The 25,557-nt window shown below is 43.7% G+C and overlaps 1 long non-coding RNA gene across 2 annotated transcripts; it reads right to left on the bottom strand.

Annotated features, from left to right (window-relative positions):
• Positions 1–289: 289 nt before the first annotated feature.
• LOC122463267 lies at positions 290–4,455 on the bottom strand. Of its 2 annotated transcripts, XR_006286453.1 has the most exons (4): positions 4,232–4,455; positions 3,428–3,511; positions 2,433–2,527; positions 290–1,007 (listed from the first exon to the last, which is right to left on the bottom strand). It is a non-coding gene; the product is annotated as an uncharacterized LOC122463267 (long non-coding RNA). The 2 variants fall into 2 exon arrangements; XR_006286452.1 differs by lacking the exon at positions 2,433–2,527.
• Between the last annotated feature and the right edge of the window lie 21,102 nt (positions 4,456–25,557).

Here is a 25,557-nt window from a genome sequence, read left to right as displayed (position 1 = left end):
ACTCTTAGGCAATAACTTGATGCCAATCTGCTAAGGCCAGTGGCTTCAGGGTGAAAGAACAATCCATGGGTTAAGGTGATAGCATGGAACTCCAGAGCCCTTTGTTCAATCCCTGGCTCTGTTGTGAGCTTCCTATGTGATCCTATTGGGATCCAGGAAGTGGGCGGGCGGAAGGACCCCCCCCCCTCAGCCTAAGGGGAGGATCCACAGGACCTGGAAGCCAAGTGATTCCGGGGGACAACTAATGAAATAACTACGTGATCCTAGGCAAGTCATTTCATCTCTGTACATCATTTTCCTGTCTGTAAGGTGGTGGTAATAACACTGCCCTACCTCACAGGGGTGATGTGAGGATACCTGCACTGAAGATTGTAAGATGCTCAGACATTGGTGATGGGGCCTATATAACCACCTAAAATAGAAGAGTTTCAAAACAAACCTCGCTGGTTGACAAATAATAATCCAAGCAATTGGGAACCTTGTTGGGTACAATACAAAGTGCCATATTATGTGGTGATATGTAAAGGATTCCACTGCATCTTTTGGGACAAAAACTCCCCTCCTGAACTGGAGTGATCATGATAAGCAAAGGAAATATGTTGCGTGACTATCTTCAGACCATTTTATTTCTATTGCTTTAGTTATTTGGATTGGCCTCCAAAACTCTTTCTCCAGTAGCTCTGGGTGCTTGGGAATCAACTTAGAATTTAAATACAAATCCAGAAGATATCCTCCAAGAACAAACATTTAAATGAAGTAGCCTAAAAAAGTCAACAGAATGGGGACATCTTGGGCTAGAAGTTTAATTTCAAAGTGGAAGGTCCTCCTGACAGCAGCCTCCATCCATTTAAACCAAAGGAATAAGGCACCTCTGTGGACTGCTACTGTGGCTGGCTAGCTGGCTCCTCTCCTTCCTTGGCATTTCCATCCCGTAGAACCTTGCAGACCAGCATCACTCTCCACCTCAGCTGTAAGGTGCTCAATCCCTATACCGAGAACTGACCCACCTGGAGTAAGAATTGAATAGAGCTGTCAGAACATAGTTCCCTGCTGCAGAGCCAGTGGAAGGAAGACAAAAGCACAGGTCATTGTTCTTTGGCCCTCATCCTACATAAACACAGGCTTTGCTGTCTAATTTCTAAAGGGTTTGTCTACACAGCATTTTGGATGGAGTGGGAGCAAGCCTCAGCCTGGGTCAACAGAGGGGCTCAGGCTAGGTCATGCTCTAGAAATAGCTGGAGCTTGGGTTCTGAAGCCTACGGTGGGGAAGAAGAGCAGGAAGGTTTTGGCGCCTGAAGTCCAGCCCTAGCTGCAGCTTCAAAGCACTGTCTAGACAGCTCCTTTTGTGAGTCACACCAACACAAGGCTGTCTGGCCAGGCAGTGAGGCTTGCTCCAAAACGCTATGTAGACATTCCCTAAGAGACCAAGTAATTTTATTTAAGGGTATTTTAAATATGGCAGTTCCACACACACACACTTAAAATTATTGTAAGATATTTCAAAATTTTAGACCTAAGCTACTCCCCCTTGTCCCTTTAAATGATCCAAAACTTTGACCTGAACAGTCATTATTTGCGAAGCCTCCTGGTTGGGTCGCTTATTGAAGTGAGGCTGCTCAGGCTTGGGTGTTTAAAAATGGATTTGCCATTCCAAATGGCTCCTACGACTCCAGTCACGTCTCGGTAGGGTAAAGCACTCAAGGCTTTCAATTGCAGCAGGCCCTGCTGATTCAGGGAATGAAAGCTGAGGAATTGCTGGCAAAGGAAATGCTAATAATTAAAGCAGTAATCGTGACTCCGAGGCAAGAAATACATGCCTACGGGGTGATGAGAGATTTAATAAACAAAGCAAATAGGCACCTCACGCTGCACCATGGCACAGAGCAGTGATTACAGCTGGCAGCGTATCCCTCCTGCCTTACGTGCCAGCACAACAGGTATGCTAGGTACGGCTCACAAAAACACAGAGCCAGCCTCCTGAAGGAACAGCGGTGGGTTTGCTAGATTGGAGAGGCTCCTTCACGCAAACCGTTCAGCACAACGCTGCCCTCCGTGCATTCCCACTTTGCACAGGTGAAAGGCTCTTGGCCCAGCTGCTGGAAAACCTGCTCACCGGGATTTTATCAGGCACTGGTCAGACTTACGCCCATTCGGGGATATAGTGCCCCTATTGTCTATAAAATGGGGCCATTTGCCCTCAAAGCCCACCGCTAACGCTAACTGGAGTGGTGAGCGCACACTGAGGAAAGGGTAAAGACCACGGGCACATAGCATTCCGTGGTCTCTTATCGCTAAGGCTGGGCTCATTTCAGATCCAGATTTCCCCCCCAAACCTGCCATTGTCGCAGCAGCATCATTATTTAATTCAGCAATGCTGCACCATGAAACCACAGCAGTCGGAGAAAGCCCCAACGATGATACTTGGCACTTACGCTGCACCTTTCACCCAAGGCTCTCAAAGCACCAGGTGAGCAGCTAACTCATCCTCACAGTCCTGCTTGGAGAGCCTTCTCCGCCTTGTTTCAAGCTGCTCAATCACAACGGAAGGTTAAAAAAAAAAAAAAAAAAACCACAGCAAATATCTTGCTAATATTACTTTCCCACAAAAGCAACAGGAGTGGATATGTTGGGGATGTTACGTGACCACATATGGGAAACAAGGGGGCCCTGATCATTGTGAATGGGCAGCAAGATGGTCCGGGCAATCAGGAATGAGAGGAGAGATGGCCATGGGGTGAGCTGTCTATTAAGATGCAGTCTGTACTATGAAAGTGTCTGAGAATCCAGGCCACATGCTCCTGAGCTCTTTAGGGATACAATTTGTATAAAACATACTATAGAAAATCAAGACACCTATGACTATTCATTACTTGAATAGCACCACAGGTGTACAGTGGATAGGGCACTGGATTGTGACCAGGGAGACCTGGTTGTATTCCTAGCTCTGCCACTGAGCTGCAGGGTGACCTTGGGCAAGTCACTTCACCTCTCGGTGCCTCTGTTAACCCTCTCACCCTTTGCCTGTTTAGATTGTAATCTCTTGTACCTTACTTTGTGTTTGCACAGCACCTAGTAAAGTGAGGACACTAGACAGTCTGGTAATGTTGCTACTAGCCATAAAGAAAGACAGACTCCATTGTCCTAAAGAGCTTATAATCTACCGGCTATCATATCTAGTCTACTGGAGATATTTCCAGTCAGCTCTCTCCCAAGACAGTTTTCATTGCAGTTTGTGAGAGCTAAGAGTGCTCAGTGTCTCACATACTCAGCACTATGCAGACTTGGGCAATGGGTGCATAGCTGGAATCTATTTATAGAGCGCTGCATGGCTCGGCACAAAGTTCAGCAGATCTGTACCCTGGCCCTTTGACTGTCAAATCACAACATTTGCTGTCATGCAGGTGTCGGGTTGCCCTCCCTTGTTTACCTTGTGTAATACCCCGTGGTATCTGCCTTACACACGGACCTAAGTGAGGTATCCGACAGGAAAACACAGACAAAAGAAAGGAGCCTTTGAACACAAAGAGAAAGTGTGTGACTATCTGCAGGACAATCATCGCAGACGCCTGAATCCCAACTCCCAGACAGAGCTGAACTTCCTTGAGCGGTGGCCCTAAAGGCAGTAGCATGAACACCTTGCTCCTATTCCTTCTTCTGAGGTGTCTTCCGCCCACACATAATTGCTGATTCTGGCAGCTGTAGGCACTCCTCTGTGGGAGAAATCAGCACTGCCCCATCTGTGATGCTAAGGGCCTTGCCCAAGACATAGCCCTGTTGTTTACATTTTTACCTTTTGAAAGCCCTAGCTCCCAGAGAACAGAGATGAGGCTCCCCTCTGTTCTCCTCCACCCACCCCCACAACCTCAGAAGGAATGTAAAGAGCAGGTCAGAATCACTAGGGGTTGGATTTCAAGTGGCATAAAATGGGCATAGAAGAGTAGACACACCGCTGGTGCACCCCTCCTGGCAAGGCATGGCAGGCTCCTCTTGTCTAAGGCCCCCTGCCCATGGTTTCTCTAGTCCTGTGGTGGTCCTTCTCTTCTCACAATTCAGCCCTGCAACCAGATCATGATTTAGTCCCCCACTCCCTTTCTGGAAAAGCATAGAAGTCCAAAACGCCTTCTCCACACAACCTCTTTAGGTCCACCCTTCTTTCAGGGCTGGGACCAACAGGGTTCTCCCCTGGAATTCCCCAGCAAGATCCCAAACTAAAGAGTACAAACAAACTCACTTTCTGTCCTTCTCTGGGTCTCAACTGAATGCCCCTATACTCTGCCCCTACAAGTCCATATCCTGCCTTTTTTTCCAGGACTCACCACCAAAGCTTGCCCCACCTCACTAGCTTCTCTGTCTCTGCTGGCCTCTTGCTGAACTTCTCTACCTAGGAGAGGATCCTGGGTCTAACTCTCTCTTTGGGCTTCCTCCTAGTCACGCTGCAGCAAATAGAGGAACTGCAGCACTCCTATCCACTACCCTGAAGTCTCCATCTGCTCCAGACTTCCTTCCTTTATAGTGGTCCCCCAGCTTCTTCCCCAGCTGGGCTTCATCCTTAATTAAGTCTGGCCCAGCTTTCAGGTGTAACCAAGTAGCATAATTGGCCTCTCAGGCCAACCTTAACCCTTTTGTTGTCTGTGTGGGTTACACCCTTCCATCACAGTGGGGGAAAAAACCCAAGTCTTTTTCAATCAGTACAAAGTTGCTTCTCCAACAAATGCAGTATTGTCAGCCCCACACATTCAAATACCATGGGTCAAGTCTCAAAAAATGAGACTGGCTTAAAATTCACCAATTTTTTTGTAACAAGGAGGGAGGGTCTTTTTATTTCCTTTCTCGTTGCTGAGCCTTTAGGGGGCACTCAGATCACATCCCTAAGCTTTTCAATGCAACCACTAGAGCTAGAGACATTGAAAGTTGAGACTCCTGACTCCTGGAGCTAGGGCTTCAAGGACTTCACCAGATATCACAAGATCTATGTTAAAATTGTGAGAGTTGACAACACAGGAAATAGAACAATCAGCTGGACGGCAATTGGGTTTACAAAGGCTCTAATAAAGATTCAGGAAAAGGCAAAAAAGGATGTGCTTAATAATGCTTAGCAAGACTAGGGCATTTTTAAAAGCTCTGAACCTGGTAAATGTTCTCCTTGGATACGGAGCTGTGCATGTAGCATTTTACAACCATTTACCACTCTCTTAGCAATGATGTAAATTACTATAGACAGTGCCAGGCAATGGACAATCCATCTGTAAGCAAATGACCTCTCTATGCAGATGTCTTAAAACCCACTTGGGACATCCACAAATTCAGGCAATTGAACCCGAGGGAGCACAAACTTTATTACCCTGACACAACCATTGAGATGCAATTCCTCTACTTGAAACTCACAGAGTCTGCTGTCCCGTAGTTGGGGGTTTTTCTTCATAAGGGACAAGTCAATCTTTTATCCTAGGGATAGAGATGCTGGGACACTAAGTTTAGTCAAGGAAATCTTCATCAGGATGTAGCCCTATCTTAGGAATAAAGACATGGGGCGAGGATATTGTTATTGGAAAGCAAGAATCTCCTGTTACACCATCAATAAGATACCAGTTCTGTAAGAAAATTTGACATGGAAAGAACCAGCGGAACCCTCTTTCAGATGATGCTAAGAAAGAAAGGGTCTATTAATTTTTTTAAACAAAATTGGCCTAATAATGGAAGTAATTAAATTTTAATGCCTACGCTCTTGTTAGAATAAAGCAAACTCCTCCATATGCCATTAATGGGCTATTGCCAACAGCAGACCCGGAGGAGCCTCAACAATAGAGAGGATTTTTCGGCTCACTATGTGATTTGATCTCTATAAACCTCCGATAATATATACTGTACAGCAGTAAATCATTTATAACTTTATTATCCACCCATCTGGGATCTGAGTGCAACCACTAAGACAACATAAGAAATCTGGGTTTCTTTCAGCACTGTGTGAAATGAACTTCATTGGTGGGATTTCATTAATTGAGCAAATAGATCACACTTTCTGCAGGAGTGACCATACTTTCCATTGGCTAAATTCCTAGCATTTCCTCTGGCTCTGGTATTTTTTCCCAGTATTTGTGATGCTTTCATTAGTGTTTTGAAATGGTGATTACTTGAGTTTGGTTGGTTGGTCGCAGTGAAGTTCCGAGCAGACAGAAGAGTTGTGGAAAGCATTCTCAAGGAAAGCCAAAATCCACCCAAAGTTCAGCTGTTTTCAGGTTTAGCTGCAAACTTGAGTCACGACCCAAGTTTGCTGAACTTTCCTAGTGAACTTCGGCCCAGCTTTGACTGAACCTGGGAGTGACATGAGGTTGTATGTCAAATCCATGGAAAATTCATGGGGTTATGTTGACATATGTTCAAACCAGGGGGCTACCAGCTTCAACTGACTGCTTGTGGGTTTGGGGTTAGTTCGAGCCTAAAACTCACAGCAAAACTCAAGAAACTGCGCAGACCTAAACCAAGGAAAATGTTTGCATGACCTTCTGTGAACATCATGTGCTAAGTTGCACACAGATCAAGTGCACATGAATCCAAATTGCTAAAAAGAAATACCACCGTTTCAGTCGTTACTTGGGACCTGACCCAAACCACTGAAATCAAAGGCTGTCTTTCCCTTGCACTTTGGAACAGGCCCTTATTATTTTTTGTTGGTAGGCTAAGGGAGAGGTCAATAATGACTAACCTTTGTTCTTGCCCTTAGAAGTGGTCCCTCCTCTGTAGGATTGAGGCAAATCAGTGGGGATACTTGGGTCATTGACCATGGTGTATGGAGTCTTTTAACTATAGAAAGTCAGTCTCTCTTGGTATTTCACCAGCACAAAATTCACTGAATGAAAAGTTATCTCAGGGACAGGGTAGGCATTGGTGTGTTTCTCTATTTCAGGTGTTGTACAGCCTCCATCAGTGTTGTATCTGAGCACCTCACAGCCTTTAATATAGGTACCCTCACAACACCCGGTGAGGCAGGAAAGCTACAATCCCTATTTTACAACTGTGGGACTGAGGCCCCCAGAAGCTAAGTGACTTGCTCATAATCAGTGTGTGGAGGAAAAGGGACCTGAACACAGTTCTCCTAAAATCTTAGGCTAGCGCTCTTATCACTGGCCAGTCCAGAAAGTTGTTTGGGATCAGCATCCCTAATGTTAGCCCTGACCCTGCAATCTGCTCCGAGACCTCCTGAAACTGCAGGGAACCCCATTGTGGAGCCAAGGACACTGTGAGCATGTCAGCCCTTGACACCTTGAACAATAACAAAGTTCTCCACACCTTTAAAAAGTATCACTTATTTCAGAGCCTTGGAATAATGTTATTTAGGCCACGCATAATTTGCACCAATTGAATTATATCGGTTTCCTAAAACCAGTTTAGTACTTCAGGTGCCTGTCTGTGTGTGGACACTCTTATTTTGGAATAACAGTGATAAGGGTGTTTTAACTAAAGATCATAACAATTGCTAACTTCAGCCATTTTTATTCCAAAATGTGAGTGCCAAGACAGAGACTGGCACCCAAATAATTAAATCAGTTTCTGTCACCAAACCAGCCACCTCCCATGTGCCCCCGCATTGCCCAGGTCACAAAGCAACCTATCTCAGTTTCCCCCTCAAGGGGCTTTTTGAAAAAACTCCATGTGATAAGTCCGGCAATCTCCTGCAACCTCCTGGATAAACCTTATTGAATTAAATTTAATACCTTTGGGGTCCATTATATCAAAATGCAATTGTTTATGGGTTCTTAAAGAATTTTATGTATTTCCATGGGAAGGGTAAAAGTACAGCTTCTCCAAGAACTGAGAGCAAAGGGGAGTGATTAGTCAAAGTCATGCTCCAGTCCCCCCCCCCCCCCACAAGAGGTCCACATCAACTAGTTCAAACTGGATTCTCCAGGGACCAACCAACAAAGAAAGGATCTTTGGACAAATAGCTTGGTGGTAAACTGAGCCCATGGCCTACTTTCTGATCCAGCAAACCACTGGTCCACAGAGGGCTCCAGTCCTTAGGGAAGAACTGGAAGGATTTTGCCCTACTGAGGCCCCATAGGACTGTGTGCTTGTTCTGAGAAAAGGGTGCTATGAATTGGAAACTGTTTGAAGGACTACTCACCCGCCAGAGCCTTTTGGGGTGATTTCTGGTAAGCTTATTAGGTTGTAGATTCTTTCATTGTTTTTATGATGTTTTCTCTGTAGTGCTTTTGCCTTAAGAATAAAATGTGCTTGCTTAGAAAGAGCAACATGGTAGATCAACTGTGGCAATCACACTGTTCATCATGTCTGAAGAGAAGGCAAAAGAAGCCTGCTTAGGCAGCATGCATTTTGCTGGAGACATCGCAGTGCAGGCAGAGAACTGTCCAGTCTGGAAATACCTTGGTCAGAAGGGAGAGAGACATGTGTTTCCATTGAAGAGAGACAACAGCTGGAAGCCTAAGGTGGGTGCCTTTGCTGGATAATAGTGGGGAATACACTGTGACAACCCACAACACCCAGTCCAAAGGTCATTTAAAACATTCCCCTCCTGGGGTCCAATTTTAGTCCTTACACAGTCTGGCCCTCCAGGCCCCAGCCCCAGGTCACCGTCTTTCTCTCCCCTTCGGTAGGGAGTTGTCCCCCCTCCCCAGCTCCTTCCCAGAGCTGGGTCCCAACTCAATCACCAATCCCAGGCTCTACCTGACTGAGCTCAGCCTTTTAGCTCTGGCTCCCAAACACTCCTGGTGCCAGGAGCTCTCCCTGCAGAAGCCTTTTCTCACTCCTGTGCTTCCTGCTTCTCTTATAAGGGAATCACCTGCTCTCTCTCAGGTGTGCCTCTTCAGTAACGAGGGTTGGCTGGTCCGGGGCCTCTAGCCTTAAGGCACAAGCCATCCTGTTACCATTTCCATTCACACCTTTTATTATTTTGCTACAAGTTTGCGACTAGACCAGCCCTGACTCACAATATTTTCTCAGAAGCATCAATCCAGAGCTCTGGCCTTAAAAAGAAAATGAAAATATACCCCCCCCCCAAAAAATTGAAGGATTAACGCTCCACCCCTCTCCAAATGACCTCAGCCTTCCTGTCTGTCCACTGGCAACAGCTGACACAAACTGCACCCTCTCTCCCTTTGTGGGGAAATAAAAATGCCAGACTAACTCCAGTGCAAGAGAACTGTAAGCCCATGCCGCATGTTTAAATTGCAAGTGCCTGACTCACCCTATTTGCATTGGGCTCCGTGTCTCTGTGTGTTTCATTGGCCAACCACAATACTTTTGGTTTCTTTACAAAGCTCAGGATGATTGACAGGCCCTTCTTTCCCTTTCCCTAAGGAGACCAAATTCAATCTGGCCCCCTATTGGGCCAGCCCTCCTGAAGCCATCCAGACCCTGTCTTTCCAATCCTGTCTCCGACCTGTCTCCTACTGCGGTAGGTAGCGAGCAAAGCCTTTTTTCCAGCGAGTCAATCCCCAGGCCTCCTCAAATGTCATCTCTTTTCAACAGACCCAAAGGGGCAAAATAAAACTTGGCTCCCTTTCCGCTCCAGTCGAGCCCTTGAAAAGCCTTCGCCAGTAGCCTAACAATAGCTGTGGAGAGGAAAGATTTGTTCTGTTTTGGAAGACCCCCAAGCACACCTGGGCAGAGGAGCTTCCTGCTGGCTCTGTGAGGGGCCATTGTTTGTCATGTCAGCAGCCTGAATTCATAATGGTCTGTACATCACCATGCCGATGAGCAGAGCTGAATGCAGCAGGCTCCTTGCAGGGTCACGTAACGTGGCCCTCAATCCCCATCGGCCGAAACCCTAGCACTTCACCCACAGCACAGGCTCTGTGTGCCAGCTTTTGCTAATGGACTCCTTGCTCCTGTGCACACTGACCTTATTGTATGCTGATTCTATTGCCTGCGTGTGCGGGAGAGTCGGGGGGTGAGACAGGGGAATGTGGGAGAGGTAGGAGGCCTCAAAAGAATTGTCTCTAATGGTACTGAAAAAGGTTAGGGCCTGTCTACACTAGCAGTTGAGTCCTTTAAACACTGGCAATGGGTGGAAAATCATTGTCAGCATTTTCCTAGTGTTGACAAGTGCCACAGGGAGCCAGAGAGAGACTCAGAAGATAATGATCCATTTTACAGTTTCATCTAGACTTCTAGTACCCCCTCCCCCAGCCTGTAGGCAACCTTCTCCTTCCTTTCACTTGCCTTCCTGCACTAATGCCCTGGCTGGTGCTCTCTGTTCTCATTCCTGCACCTGATCCTTTATTGGGTAAGTCAGGAGCCCCGTCACAGGGGCATGCACCCAGGGGGCTCTGGCTACCTCCCCTCTGTGGGCAGCATTCGCTAGAAGCCCCCGTCAGTGGGGACTGCCGAGGGGACTCTAGTTACATCCCCTTTCTGGCCAGATATGGGACCCAGGAGAGAGAGGCTGTGGGCGACTTGTGGCATCTCCCCTTCGATTCCTCTCGCGAAGGTCTCAGGCCTGGTTATGCCAGTAGGAGCCTGCTTGACACAGCAATGAATTGAGTGCTACGAGCATCCTGTGAGTCCCCAAGCGTGGGAGCAGCATGAATTGGGGTGTAACCGTGACAACCAGCATGATGATCATACCGGACCTTCCCTTCTTCTTACACTCACATCTTCTCCTGTTGCTTTGATTGAAATCAGTGTCTGATCCTGTTATCCATATGGCCACCAGAGTGCACACTGCCAAGTGCGGGCCACGTGGCAGGGCTCAGAATGTCAATAACAACGCCTGATTAGCACATTTCATTGCGTTTGGCTTTATCATGGCTCTTCTTCTGGCTTTTCCTTCATCTGCCCCACGCAGACCCCTGTCTGAAGAACAAACAGCGTTCTGGACTTAGGGATTGAATTAGCCAGTAATAAATGTGGAAAGTGAGCACCACTGATGGAAATAAAAGGGGGAAGCAGTGTTATTTTGTTCCCTGAGTTTTTAAGCAGGAGGCCCTGTAGATGGTTACATAGGTTTTTTGTTTACCACTGTGTGAAATTAACACTGTTGTTTGTAATTTCACTAGGCAATTTCTGGTGATTCATTTTGTTCTATTTTACCTCACCCCCCCAAAAAAAATCACTTTGTGGAAAATTTACAGCAAAATGCTTGTTTTTTAAGTGGAGAATATGCTAAATGGAACATTTCTCTCATTTATTTTAAATGCACATCCACCTGCACTCAAAGAATGGGACCATTTCACTTGAAAATTGGCATTTGCAGAAGCATTTCTCATAGAAATTGGCTTAATTTTGAATGCATAACAAAACAAAAACCACCTGAATCTGGAGTAGTTTTGCATTTGATTTATCAATATTTCAGAGTCACGTAGGGTGAGATTCCAAACTCATAGCCCAGACGGGTGGGGTTCTAAACTACCTTTGCACCCACCCCATCCTGGGCTGGCATAACTTAGACACCCCTGGACGCCCGTCTGTTACAGCAGCTTCCTGGGGCTGCAGCACTCAACCCCAGCAGGTCTCCTATCCCAGGGGGTCCTCAGAAGGTGGCTGAGGGCTGTATCACAAAGTGCTGTGCAGGGAGACTCCTTCCCCAGCTAGATATGAGGCATTTAGGGCTCCTTTATGCCACCTGGGCCCTTCTGCCTGGGGCAGAGCTGGGGTTAGGATCTCAACCCTGGTTTCTGCCTTTTTCCTTTATGCTGGATGATTGGAAGGGAGATCGGATTGGATCGTACGTTCTCCAATTCTAAACAGTCCCTGCTTTTTTGGCTTTGAGGGGAATCAAAATATTTGCTTTCACAGAGGCATAGAGGAAGTACTTCTGGATAATGGATGGAACCCGCCTTTCTTTGGCTTCAAATGGCTTATGATAGTTTTGCTGCTTGAAAAGCCGACAGAGGAGAGCTCGTATAGCCACATGAAATACCCAAACATATCCATTTATTTCAGAAGGTCAGATAACAATTTTGCTGTTAAGCTTAGTAGATGTAAGCTGGAAAATCTTTGAGTTCTGAGTTGTTTGCGTCAGAACCCTCTCTACCCTGTCCATGTCTGGCATGGCCACAACAGAAAAGATGCACTGGAACTGAATGGGTAGGCAACTGTGGATGCATGTTTTGTCTTGCTATGGAGCTCACCATCAGCAAGCACAGAGCAAGCTAGCCAGGTGGAGACAATACTAGAGTGCATGGTATGATCCGGACTGGGAATATATTTAGCATAGTCTGACCTGTACCCCCATCTGTAATGTAAATGAATATTTAAACTGCTTTTGAACTATAATGTCAGCAGGTAGTTACTGAAATCATGATTATTTGAATTCCTGAAGAGAAAACAGAAGATAATTTCCGTAAGATTATATGAAACAAAGCGTGCTAAGTAGGATTGAATTCTCTACAGCACCTTACCAGAAACAATGCATGGCAGAGTCTGTTTCAAACAAGGTGATTTTCCAAAGTATTGTGACTGACTTTTTGAATCGTGTTAGTGAATTTTGTATACACTAATAAAAAATGAAAGCTGCTATTAAAAACAAATCAATGGGCTGTACCTGGTTTTGATCACACATGAGCTGGCCATTTGCATTGGTATTTGCAGCATCTGTTCCAATTAAGACTTGTTTTCTAGTTTAAAGATATTAGTCCAATCACTAGTGTTCTGTTCAGAACATGAATAGAGCATTGTTCTGGCAGTATGTAGTTAAACAGACTCCACAGACTCTATTAAATAGCTTTGCTGCCCAATTAGAATAAGAAGGAGTCAAGCAGACATGACTGTACTATATACCCTCTGTCCCACATGTATTTTTATAGATTCATAGTCAATGAAAATAGTTAACATGGAACATGTGTTAAGAAAACACAACCTGTACGCTCTTGCAGAGTATGACAAACGGAGCATCGAGCAATTTATCAGGATTTAATGGACGCCGAATTTAATTACGATAATGACTGCATGTGAAATAATGCAGAGGAACAGCAAAATACACAGTTTGTATATGGTTAAAATAAGCATTTGAAACCTGGTAACGCAGAATCCTAAAAGTATAAAAAATGAAACCCAGTTAACTGAGAAAAACCCACACCTCTTTATCTGGGGGTGTTACATGAGTTTATTCTGGATGTTTCACTGGTGAATTGGGTGGATTGTTATGTGTTGCGGAGCACGGGTGGGGTGCTACTCACAAGCTAGTGTGTAGCTTATTGCAGAAAACTTGAGGACTGCTGTAGACATATGACAATGTATTGTGGAGGTGAAGTAGAGGCTCAAGTGACCATATTACATTCTGTATTTAAGCAGGAAAATTAATAAGTAACACATTTCCCCCAATGGAATGAATAAGGATTTAAAAAAGACTATTTAAAGAGTACATAATATCTTATGGAAACCTTGTCCACTAAGAAACAGTACTGCCTGGAGAGCAAAGATTTTCTGGCATTTATTTTGCTGTATTGCTGACGGATATTTGCATGAAGGCCGGGTCTTCGTTTCTTAGGAGCGTATCTGCTTCTCAAGTGTATTCCCCTCACCTGACGTAGAACCAGCATATGCTCTTCCCTATTGCTTTGTGACTAGGGTCTTCTATATCAAGGGACAAGTTCTGCTCCTTGATAGCTTTTATTGGACTCAGTAGGAGCCGTACGCACAGAGGCAGACACATGGAATGAGAGGACTAGTCGTTTGGGTGCTAACCTGGGACTCCGAAGGCCTCAGGTCTCTGCCCCACCACCAGCTGGATACAAGTGTGACCTGGGGCTGGTCACTTAGTCTCTCTAGGCCTCAGTTCCAAATCAGCAAAATTGGGGGTGCTATTAATAGCCCTTTCTTGCCGCCTGGGAGTTGTGAGGATCAATAACTCAGAGATGGGGACCATGTAAGTACCTGAGATAGAAGGTGACCTGAAGGCAGGATTAGGCGGAAAGCCTCTGTTTGTTGCATTGTTTCTACAGCATCTACCTGCAGTGCCACAGAGGGCTGCAACTTCAATACTTCACTTTGAAAAGCAAGTTTCCAGCCTAACTCGTATGTGCCCATGAAGCTCTCAGTGTGCGGGAGCCAGGCACATCACAGCCAGGAATAGAATCTGGCCGGTAACCTAGACACCCTTAGTTATGAAGCCTGGGAGAAGGTAAACGTGCAAAGGGAAGTCAATGGGCCAGACTACGTGTGGTTACACATGGTCCTCTCGTTATCTACACAGGACCATAGATACATATGGCCCTTTTCAGCCAAAGGGGAGGCATGTGCCTGTCCCAGGCAGCTAACAGTCCAATCTACAGGGGTGCATGTGTATAGAGCTGAGCAGACTCCGGCTTAATATTTAATTATTTATTCTGATTTCAGATACTCACAAGGACACCTAACCTCAGGCAGACAAAACATTAAAAGTACAATCCATAGAAACAATTTCAAATCCCCTCCTCCTAGAGATGCAGCAGCGGGAACTAGAAAATACAGCCCTTCGGCAGCAAGGTGTTCAAATAGTGCAACAATGGGTATTAAAGATATTAGGGTAACAAGGATCCCCAATATTAGTCAGTTTGTCTCAGAAGGGTTTCCAAATTGCTCTAGGATGCATCAGTGCCAGGTTATTTTTTAAAACAGGTTACATCTAGAATTAAAAGTCGTGGTTGCTTTATCAATTATTTATTTGTATTACCGGAGCACCTAGGAGCCCAATGATGGACCAGGACCCCATTGTGCTGGGCGCTGTACAAACACAGAACAAAAGGACAGTCCCTGCCCCAAGGAGCTCACAATCTAAGTATAAAACAACGTACAAGTCACCAGATGGATACAGACAGACAGGCTTTTGTATAAGGAAACAATGAGACAATACTGATCAGCTGTGGTCTCCACAGCAGCGGCCTGACCATTGTCAAGCATTTTGAAGGCATCATGGCAAAGGAGAGTTTAAAGGTGGAATTTGAAGGAGGATAAGGAGGTGGCTTTGTGGGTTTATGGGGAGCTCCTCCCAAGCATGAGGGGCAGCATGGGAGAACACGCAAAGGGGCTTGTTTTAAAATGTAACAAGTGGGCGATGGAGGCTGGCATCCTGGGCTGATCAGAGGCAGGAGTTGAAAGTGAATGAGAAATTAAAGGTCAGGTCATTGGTTACCTATCACCATAGTTACAGATCAGCAAACAGGTTAAAAGAAAGCAAGGCTGAGGTTCCAGTTCATACTTTTATCCCTGACTGGCTAAAAGCACTCCATGTGATCTAGTTCAGGGGTCCTCAACCTTTTTCTTTCTGAGCCCCCTCCCCCCAACATGCTATAAAGATGCCCCTGCCCAGTTGTGCCACAGCAATGGTTTTTCTACATATAAAAGCCAGGATTGGCGTGAAGGGGTAGCAAGCAGGGCAATTGCCAGGGCCCGAGGCCCCAGGGGGCATTGCAAAGTTAAGTTGCTCAGGCTTCACCTTCAGCCCCAGGTGGTGGGGCTCAGAGGCCCGAGCTGCAGTCCAGCATGGCGGGACTTTGTCTTTCTGCCCTGGGCTCTAGCGAGTCTAACACTAGCCATGCTTGGTGGCCCCCCTGAAACCTGCTTGCAGCCCCCCCAGGGTTGAGAACCACTGATCTATTTATCCATCAGCAGCTCTTCTGCCTGACTCCCAACAACCTCCCCACATCAGTAATGGCTTTCCACATCAGTAGCACATCCAGCAGTCTTCATACTGTGCCTTCCTGTCCTCCGTCCAGCAATAATTGGGCATTCAACAGACAAGCAGCGCCAACAAATGTACCCAGGAAATAAATATCTTGGCCTGGCTATTCTTTCAATGTCATTTAACCTTCTGCCGCCATGATTTCAGTGCTCATGTTTGATGTCCCTACATGTGAGTCAGAGTTAGTTAAAAAGCACACGGGTGCAGGTGCAGCACCATGGCAAGCCCGAGCAGGGACAGGAGAAGAGAGGGAGTGACAGAGATTTGTACAATAAAAGTCTCAGTTCCCAGATGTGAGCCCCAGGCTTCCAATAGCATGGCACTAGGAAGTATCCCTTCCCATTTGACATAATTGGCAATAGGCCAACCCTGCTGAGCTGAAGTGTTTTGAGGGACAGGAAATGACATAGGGGTCCTTAATCCAGCCTTTCTTAGGCAAATATTTTGCAATACATCAGCCAAGTGTGTCTTTGTCCGCTCCACAGTAGCTGGAACATATGAAGAAGTTTGAGTTTGCTTGTGCCATCCTGGTACTTTAGCTCATGGAGCAGACCCTGGTGCTTTTTAATTCCAGAGGTCTTGGGTTCAGCCCTCTCCAGAGCGCTCATGAGAAACGACCCTGCTGTACAAAGTGCCAGCGCTGAGGGAGAAAGGCACGTGAGGAGAGCTATTCCCAAGCCCCCACCATGATAGCAAAACTCCCACAGGTGACAGAGGAAACCTGCCTGCAGTGACTAAAATAACCTCTCTTAGAGGCCTCATTCTGTAGAGAGGATTCAGCGCAAGCTAGTGCTGGAGGACCTGCTCATGGCTCACAGCTCTAGAACTGCTGTGCTCCGAGCCAGCAGAGGATGGGCAGGAGAATGAAGCCTTCTCTGTGCATCTCCCTTCCATGTGCACTGCCCACTTGAGCAGGTTTGTTCCTAAGGATTAAAGCCCTGGATCCTACAAAGCGCTTAAGCAGGTATTACTCGTGTGCTGAAAGTTAGACACACCCTTAAGTGCTTTATTGGGTTGGAGTCTAAGGCCATAGAGGAGAGAAAATGTGTATGTAGGGGAGATAGTTGTGAAACTGTTAGTAACGCTGGTGGGCGATTATGCCCATATGTAGTCATAAGAACGGCCATACTGGGTCACACCAAAGGACCATCTAGCCCAGTATCCTGTCTTCTGACAGTGGCCAGTGCCAGGTGCCCTAGAGGGAATGAACAGAACATGGAATCATCAAGTGATCCATCCCCTGTTGCCCATTCCCAGCTTCTGGCAAATAGAGGCTACCGTCACCATCCCTGACCTTCCTGGCTAATAGCCATTGATGGACTTATCCTCCATGAACTCATCTAGTTCTTTTTTGAACCCTGTTATAGTCTTGGCCTTCACAACATCCTCTGGCAAAGAGTTCCACCAGTTGACTGCACATTGTGTGAAAAAATACTTCCTTTTGTTTGTTTTAAACTTGCAGCCTATTAATTTCATTTGGTGACCCCTAGTTCTTGTGTTATGAGAAGGAGTAAATAACACTTCCTTATTTACTTTCTCCACACCAGTCATGATTTTATAGACCTCTATTATATCCCCCCTTAGTCGTCTTTTCCAAGCTGAAGTCTTATTAATCTCTTCTCATGCGGCAGCCGTTCCATACTCCTAATAACTTTTGGTGCACTTTTCTGAACCTTTTCCAATTCCAATATATCTTTTTTGAGATGGGGCAACCACATCTGCATGCAATATTCAAGATGTGGGCATACTATGGATGTATATACAGGCAATATAATATTTTCTGTCTTATTATCTATCCCTTTCTTAATGATTCCCAACATTCTGTTCACTTACTTGACTGCCGTTGCACATTGAGTGAATGTTTTCAGAGAACTATCCACAGTGACTCTAAGATCTCTTTCTTAAGTGGTAACAGCTAATTCAGATGCCATAATTTGATATGTATAGTTGGGATTTTGTTTGCCAATGTGCATTACTTTGCATTTATCAACACTGAATTTCATCTGCCATTTTGTTGCCCAGTCACTTAATTTTGTGAGATCCTTTTGTAGCTCTTCACACTTAGCTTGGGATTTAACTATTTTAAGTAGTTTTGTTTCATCTACAAATTTTGCCATCTCACTGTTTACCCATTTTCCAGATCATTTATGAATATGTTGAATAGGACTGGTCCAAGTACAGACCTCTGGGGGACACCAATATTTACCTCTCTCCATTCTGAAAACTGACCATTTATTCCTGCCCTTTGTTTGCTATCTTTTAACCAGTTACCAGTCCACGAGAGGACCTTCCCTCTTATCCCATGACTGCTTACTTTGCTTAAGAGCCTTTGGTGAGGGACCTTGTCAAAGGCTTTCTGAAAATCTGAGTACACTATATCCACTGGATCCCCCTTGTCCACATGCTTATTGATACCCTCAACGAATTCTAGTAGATTGGTGAGGCATGATTTCCCTTTTCAAAAACCATGTTGACTCTTCCCCAACAAGTTACGTTCATCTATGTGTCTGACAATTTTGTTCTTTACTATAGTTTCAACCAGTTTGCCCAGGACTGAAGTCAGGCTTACCAGCTTGTAATTGCCAGGATCATCTCTGGAGCCCTTTTTAAAAATTGGCATCACATTAGCTATTCTCCAATCATTTGGTACAGAAGCTGATTTAAATGATAGGTTACAAACTACATTTAGTAGTTCTGCAATTTCACCTTTGAGTTCCTTCAGAACTCTTGAGTGAATACCATCTGGTCCTGGTGACTTCTTATTGTTTAGGTTGTCAATTTGTTCCAAAACCTCCTGTAATGACTTCTCAATCTGGGCAGTTCCTCAGATTTGTCACCTAAAAAGAATGGCTCAGGTTTGGGAACGTCCCTCACATCCTCAGCTGTGAAGACCGATGCAAAGAATTCATTTAGTTTCTCAGCAATGGCCTTATTGTCCTTGAGTGCTCCTTTAGCAACTCGATCCCACTGGTTGTTTAGCAGTCTTCCTGCTTCTGATGTACTTAAAAAAAATTTTGCTATTACTTTTTGAGTCTTTGGCTAGCTGTTCTTCAAATTCTTTTTTGGCCTTCCTAATTACATTTTCACACTTCATTTGCCGGAGTTTATGCTCCTTTGTATTTTCCTCACTAGGATTTAACTTCCACTTTTTAAAGGATGCCTTTTTTGTCTCTCACTGCTTCTTTTACTTTGTTGTTTAGCCATGATGGCACTTTTTTGGTTCTTTTACTACGTTTTTTAATTTGGGGTATACATTTAAGTTGTACCTTTTAACTTATGTTTAACTAACTTCCTCATTTTTGTGAAGTCCCCCTTTTGGAAATTAATGCTAGTGTTGGGCTGATGTGCTGTTTTTCCCGCCACTGGGATATTACATTTAATTATATTATGGTCACTATTACCAAATGGTTCAGCTATATTCACCTCTTGGACCAGATCCTGAGCTCCACTTTGGACTAAATCAAGAATTGCCTCTCCTCTTGTGGTTTCCAGGACTAGCTGCTCTAAGAAGCAGTCATTTAAAGTGTCAAGAAACTTTATCTCTGCATCCCGTCCTGAGGTGATATTTACCTAGTCAACATGGGGATAGTTGAAATCCCCCATTATTATTGAGTTTATTTTTATAGCCTCTCTAATCTTCCTGAGCATTTCACAGTCACTATCACCATCCTGCTCAGGTGGTCAGTAATATATCTCTATTGCTATATTCTTATTATTCGAGCATGGAATTACTATCCATAGAGATTCTATCGTACAGTTTGGTTCATTTAAGATTTTTACTTCATTTGCTTCTATGCTTTCTTTCACATATAGTGCCCCTCCCTCACCAGCACAACCTGTTCTGTCCTTCTGATATATTTTGCACCCTGGTAGTACTGTGTCCCATTGATTATCCTCATTCCACCAAGTTTCTATGATGCCTATTATATCAATATCCTACTTTAATACAAAGGCACTCTAGTTCACGCACCTTATTATTTAGGCTTCTAGCATTGGTATATAAGGACCTTAAAAACTTGTCTCCCATTCCATGATGTAATTGAATGGGACTCTTTTGCATTTGACTTTTTCCTATTGACATCAGTGGGTATCATGTGAGTAAACCCGCACCAGCATGAGCAGGGATTCCATCACTGGGCCCATAAGCAGCCTTCAGCCATATTTAGTGAAATCTGTACTGCATTCCATGTTTCAATTTTAACAGATATTATTCCCCACTGCATATCGGAGGTGGTGTAACTTTGACCCCAGCTAATTAGGTTTTGTAGTTTTGATGGATGGATTGATTCAACAGTTAAACAGAGATAAATTAACTGTCTGTCTAAACATGGCTTAAATGAGAAGGGAATTCTGATTAGAATGTTATTTCATGCAGTATCACGCTTCTTTCTCGAGCAAATATTGAAAAACGCAATTCTCCCTTATAGAAACGTCCTGACGAACTTAACCAAGATTAAACTTATAGGGTTTTAGAGAAACTTAATCAGGTCCTATAGAAATTACTTTAAGAACATCTAAAGGCCAAACCCTCCACTGGTACAAATTAACAGAACTACACTGATTTACACCAGCTGAGGATATGGCCCATGGAATTTAATGAATTAAATCTTTTTGGCTCATTTGAAATGAATTTTCTATTGAATTCAGTTAGAATAGTCCACAAATCCGGATAAAAGTTATTTTCCATTAAATGCTATAAGCCTTTTCCATTGGACTATTTCCCCTAAACTTGAGACACAAGGTGAGTGAGGTCATATGACCCATATCCTGGGACTAACACGGCTACAACCACTCTCCTAAACCTGATAATTCTTATATAATTTTTTTAAGAAGCTAGTTACAGGATTAAGAGACAAAGCCAGTAGTGTCTGCTCACACAAGAAGCTCATTGGGGGAGGTCAGAATCCCAGCCAGCATTCAGAGCTGAACTTTGCACTTTTATAATTAGATGAACCAAAACCCCTGAACTTTGGGGTGTTCAAAATTTGGATCTAGATCCAAAACCTGTGTTATTAATTTATCTTTATTGCAAACCCCTTTTTTCCCCCCAAATAGAAAATAAGGGCTTGATTCTCCTCTGACTCACTCCAATTACTTACACCGATTTGACTCCTTTCATTTAAGTTCTGATTTACACCAACATAAATGAGAGCAGAATCAAGCAGAAAATTCTGACTGTAAAATATATTAAATAATCCAAATAAAAAGGCATACGGTACCCACAATATTTTCTCACTTCTCTTTTAAAGAACCGGCCATGTTTTATTTACAACTCTCCAGCTGAATATTTTCTTAATTACCATTTCAAAAAGTATTAAGTTATTATAGGATGGCTATTATTAATTATTATTATTATTGTTTTCAAGAACCAAAGTCTAATTCCATCTTGGAAGATTATGTAGGTCTGAAACATAAAATAGAACATAAAATTATAAAAAGAATAAAAATAAATATCGCCAAAGAGATTTCTCATCTGTTGCAAAGCTGCAATCAAAAGGATTTATAGAAAGATACGTTTTGTTAAAACTGCCTGCAGCACTACAGTACCTTAGCGTGTAGGTATCTTAAAAAATGAACACAGCACTCAGCGAACTTTAAATATGTTAAATAAACATGCGTCGAGCAAGATGAATATTAGATCATTTCACATAAATATTAACTTTTAAAGCTTTCCAACTGGCAAAATTAAGGCAACAAAGAATGCCACTTTATTTGCAACCTCATATACTCAAGGGTCTTGGAATGGAACCAAAGTAAAAAAACAAACAAGCAAATGCAGTCTAAAAAAATAGCACTCGAAATATTTGTAGATGCTGCAAATGAAAGCTGGCACAACGATGAACTTCTCTGGATGCACTAACCTGCCAGTGTAAGTAATGTGCTAGCACTAGGAAGGGTGGCCAAGTCCAAGGCTTGCACAGAGCCAGCTTCGCTGTCTATTCACTCCAACACTAGAACACATGTCCAATATTCAGTCTGAAGTATATAGAAAAGCCTTGTTTGCTGTTGAATAAGTGAAATAAAGAGCACAGATGACCAGAGAGGTAAATCTGCATCTATGCACACAAAAATAAATGGTCTGCCACTCACTTGTTAAAACGATCCTGCTGCACATTTTTAAAGAGTGGATAACCTTTGACTTTAAGCACCCCCTTGGCCCGACTTTGACTCCCAGTCTCACTTGTGACAGGCGCTGTGAGATGTTCTGTTCTTCTGTGGTGAGGAAGCACCTTGGAGTCTTCCACCTTTGCCAATGCCAAGCCCACTCCATTAACTCCATGAAGAATTTCATGTTGGCTGCACTGGCTCTGTTCCCTTACACAATACCAGATGGACCATCTTTTACTGGACAGCTTGGTTTTGGCCACGCAGCACTTGCTCTGCTGGGAACGCAAAGGGACTTGTCCTGCAAAGGGCTAAGCTTTGAGCGTCTTCTGCTTCCCGTGGACTCCTGGGAGGCTTTTGTCTCTTTGCAGGTTGGGCTCTCAGCCTCACTTGTTGTTGCATTCGCTTCGTTCTGCACACTGGACGTCCCACCTTCTCCTATACTGCCCAAAACAAGATGCGGGGGGTGGGGGGGATTCATTTTACACAAAGCATCTTCCTTTATTTTATTTTTTGAACGTCAGTAATCTTTATAAGACTGTGGCATCTTGGCCATGATTTATGTCCACTGGTGTCTGTCCTGACTGCCCTCAGCAAAATCTAATGCCCCCTTTAATAGGAAGCCAAGGATCCAATAGGCATGGGGCTGCCCTTCAGTTCATGGCAGAAGGGCACTGATGGGCAGCATATTGTGGTAGTGGGAAGCTTCTCCTGGTGCTATTCCTCCTGGTCCTGTTCTGTTACTAAATAGAGGAATTCAGGCTCTAGGGGCTGCCAAGCCAACCTGGCAACTTTCACCAGTGCTACATGCTCTTAAAATAAATGTGATTAAAAATCATTATTTAACTAAAGCTGTCATCATAATTGTGAGAGACACGGCAGATACGATCATATCTTTTACTGGACCAACTTCTGTTGGTGAGAGAGATAAGCTTTCAATCTTACACAGAGCTTACATAATTGTGAGATAGTTGTGGTGAGGATTTTTTTCCCCTCTGAGATCACAAGTTTTTGGGCTCAATGCAAGAAGCACTAGGTGAAATTCTATGGGCTGTGTTATGCAGCAAGTCAGACCAGATGATCATAGTGGTCCTTAAAAATCTATGAACATTTTTCATGTTAAAAATTCAAGTCCATTTGCTACATGTAGAAAACAAGATACTGATGATAGTCTTTATTGCAGAAGCAGGACCTTTAAAAAATACACCAAAACAGGGGTAAAATACAGGCAAGTGTCTTACAATTCAGATATAAGACTCGTGTGTCCCTGTCTCTAACATTCTGGGGACAATTTCATATAAATTTTGTACCCTGGAAAACTTTGTGCATCTTTTCTTCACTTAACTAATATAGCAAGGACTGTCATGAGTTCTGATAAACAAAAGCGACAGAATCTTATCCCAAAGCCCCTGCAAAACAACATAAAAGATTAATTGTAAATCAATACTGCATGCAGACCACCACTGATAAGGCAAAAAAGACAGGGAGACACTCTTGTTTAGCCAGAAGGCAGAGGCAGAATCTGTAGAACCAGTGCCCCATGTTGGTGGAAAGCGAGCACAGCAATTTGGTAGGCAGAAAATATTTATAGCTATTTGTGGGTCTAATAAAAAGCTTCAAGTTGTTTGCCTCAGCCAGCAATTTAGGAAATTTTAAATGCATCTAATGCTCTCAAAATGCAATATCCTTTCCTGCAATATACACCCCTCTGCACTGGGGGCATTTTAAAAAAGAAGTCGTCTTGTGCTTGATGTTTCTCTGATTTGGGGAAATATATCTGCACAGTGTTGGTCACTTTAATAACTGATTGGACTGTAGTATTTTAACAAAGGTTGCCCATTGCTTGTCTAGGAAAACCTTAGGGGAAGACAGATAATACTATATTCCATTTCTATAATGCCATATAGACATAGATTAATAAATATATTAGCTGGAGTATTGAGTCCAGTTTTGAGCGCCACACTTTAAGAAAGACGTGGAAAATTGGAGAGAGTCCAGGGGAGAGAACAAAAATTTTAAAAGTTTCCCAGAACCTGACCTATGAGGAAAGGTTACAAAAACTGGGCTTGGTTAGTCTAGAGAAAAGAAGACTGAAAGGGGGCCTGATAACTGTCTTCAATTATGTTAAGGGCTGTTATAAACAGCTTAATCTGCACCAAGGCAGATTTAGATTAGATATTAGGAAAATCTTTCTAATGATAAAGACAGTTATGTACTGGAATAGATTATCAAGGCCGGTTGTGGAATGCCCATCACTGAAGGTTTTGAGAACAGGTTAGACAAAACCGGTCAGGGATGGTCTAGGTATGCTTGGTCCTGTCTCAGTGCAGGGGGGTGGACTAGAAGACCTCTCAAGCTCCCTTCCAACCCTATATTTTTATGATTTAATGATAAAATAATCCCAGACACATATTCAATTGCTATTGACTCTCTCAGATTGTAGGCACATCTCTGCTTCAATTCCCAGTCTGTACCCTGGGGATCATAACACTTTCTTATCTCAGAGGGCGTTGAGAGTTTGTAAATCACTTTGCCCTTTATATTTAGTACCATTCACCCAAGGAGTTGCAAAGTGTTTAGACAATTTTTTATTATTAATTAATAGGAATAGAATATTTGGGACCCGTAGGGTGAACTAAACAGCAGCAGTGTTATCATGAGTTTGTGTCTTGAGTTTAATATTATATTTCACCCCTTTGTATTTATTGTAAATAGATAACTATTTCTTTATACCATCTCTGCCTTTTTGCTGGACAAGTGTTGTTGTTTTTGTTATTATTTTAACTATTTATTCCTTTAATGGCTTATTACTTTCAATGAGTTCCCGTGTCTCATTATACATGGTTTAGTTTGGTGAGGAAGAAATTTGCCCTCTAAGCAGATTTGTTCATACTTAAGTGGTTTCTGCTCTGTTTACTGTGTACTGTAGACTATTCTGAGCATTTCATGAGGACCCAATGGAACGAAATTTCTTACTTGCTTTAGGTTCCCTGGACAGAATCACTCAAGTGTTTCCAGAAAATATTCTTCCCATTTTTCCTTTAGCACACATGCAAGAATTTCAGTAAGACTGCTCTGGAAAAACTTCCTTGTATCACTCCCAGTGAGTGGAGATAAACCCAGAGCCATTACATTAAGAGATGACTCTTCAAAGGAGATTCCTCAACTGACCAATCTCACCTACTCTCCAGTTTGGGCTGCAGCAGTTACTAGGATTTCTACCCTGCATTATCCACAGGGCCCCCTCTGCTTTTGCTCATTCTTGCCCTTCTCTCTTCTTATGTGAAAAGTTCCCAAAAGTCAGTGGCAATTGGCGCACGTTGTTGATTAAAATAAAATGGCTCAATCAATGCAACTTTTGGTTAAAAAGAAAAACAGTAGTCCAAGGATTCGAGAAACCAATTTTCAACCAAAAATAAATTCGGGGGGAGAGAAGAGCCAGACTCAGGACCACTGAATTACCCTTAACTCTAGAAGCCTAGCCAAGGCAACATTCAAAATGATTGTGTAGCCAGTTCCAAATATGACACATATCATTCCCTAAGACACCCTCCTGTCCCTGGCTAATTCATGGCAAACTCTCAGCTGAGCGCTTTACTCTTTTAAAAAAAAAATTTGATGCCCCGGAATCCCAAAGACAGCAGAGCAAGCAGCCAAAGTGAGAGGAGCCAGGGTGGATCAAATGCTGCCGTATGTTGCACACTTTGCAAGCCCGTCAATTGCCAAATGTCACCCAGCCTCACAAAGCCCATTGCCCCATTTCAAAAAAATGTAAGAGCCCAGAAAAGGTCTGCAACTGTCAGTCCTGTTATCTGGGGTTTTACTGAACTCTA

This window comes from Chelonia mydas, chromosome 18, assembly GCF_015237465.2.
Source record: "Chelonia mydas isolate rCheMyd1 chromosome 18, rCheMyd1.pri.v2, whole genome shotgun sequence".
NCBI classification, from domain to species: domain Eukaryota; kingdom Metazoa; phylum Chordata; order Testudines; family Cheloniidae; genus Chelonia; species Chelonia mydas.
The sequence above is the reverse complement of the archived record's forward strand: the minus strand, read 5'-3'. Positions and strand labels throughout refer to the sequence as shown.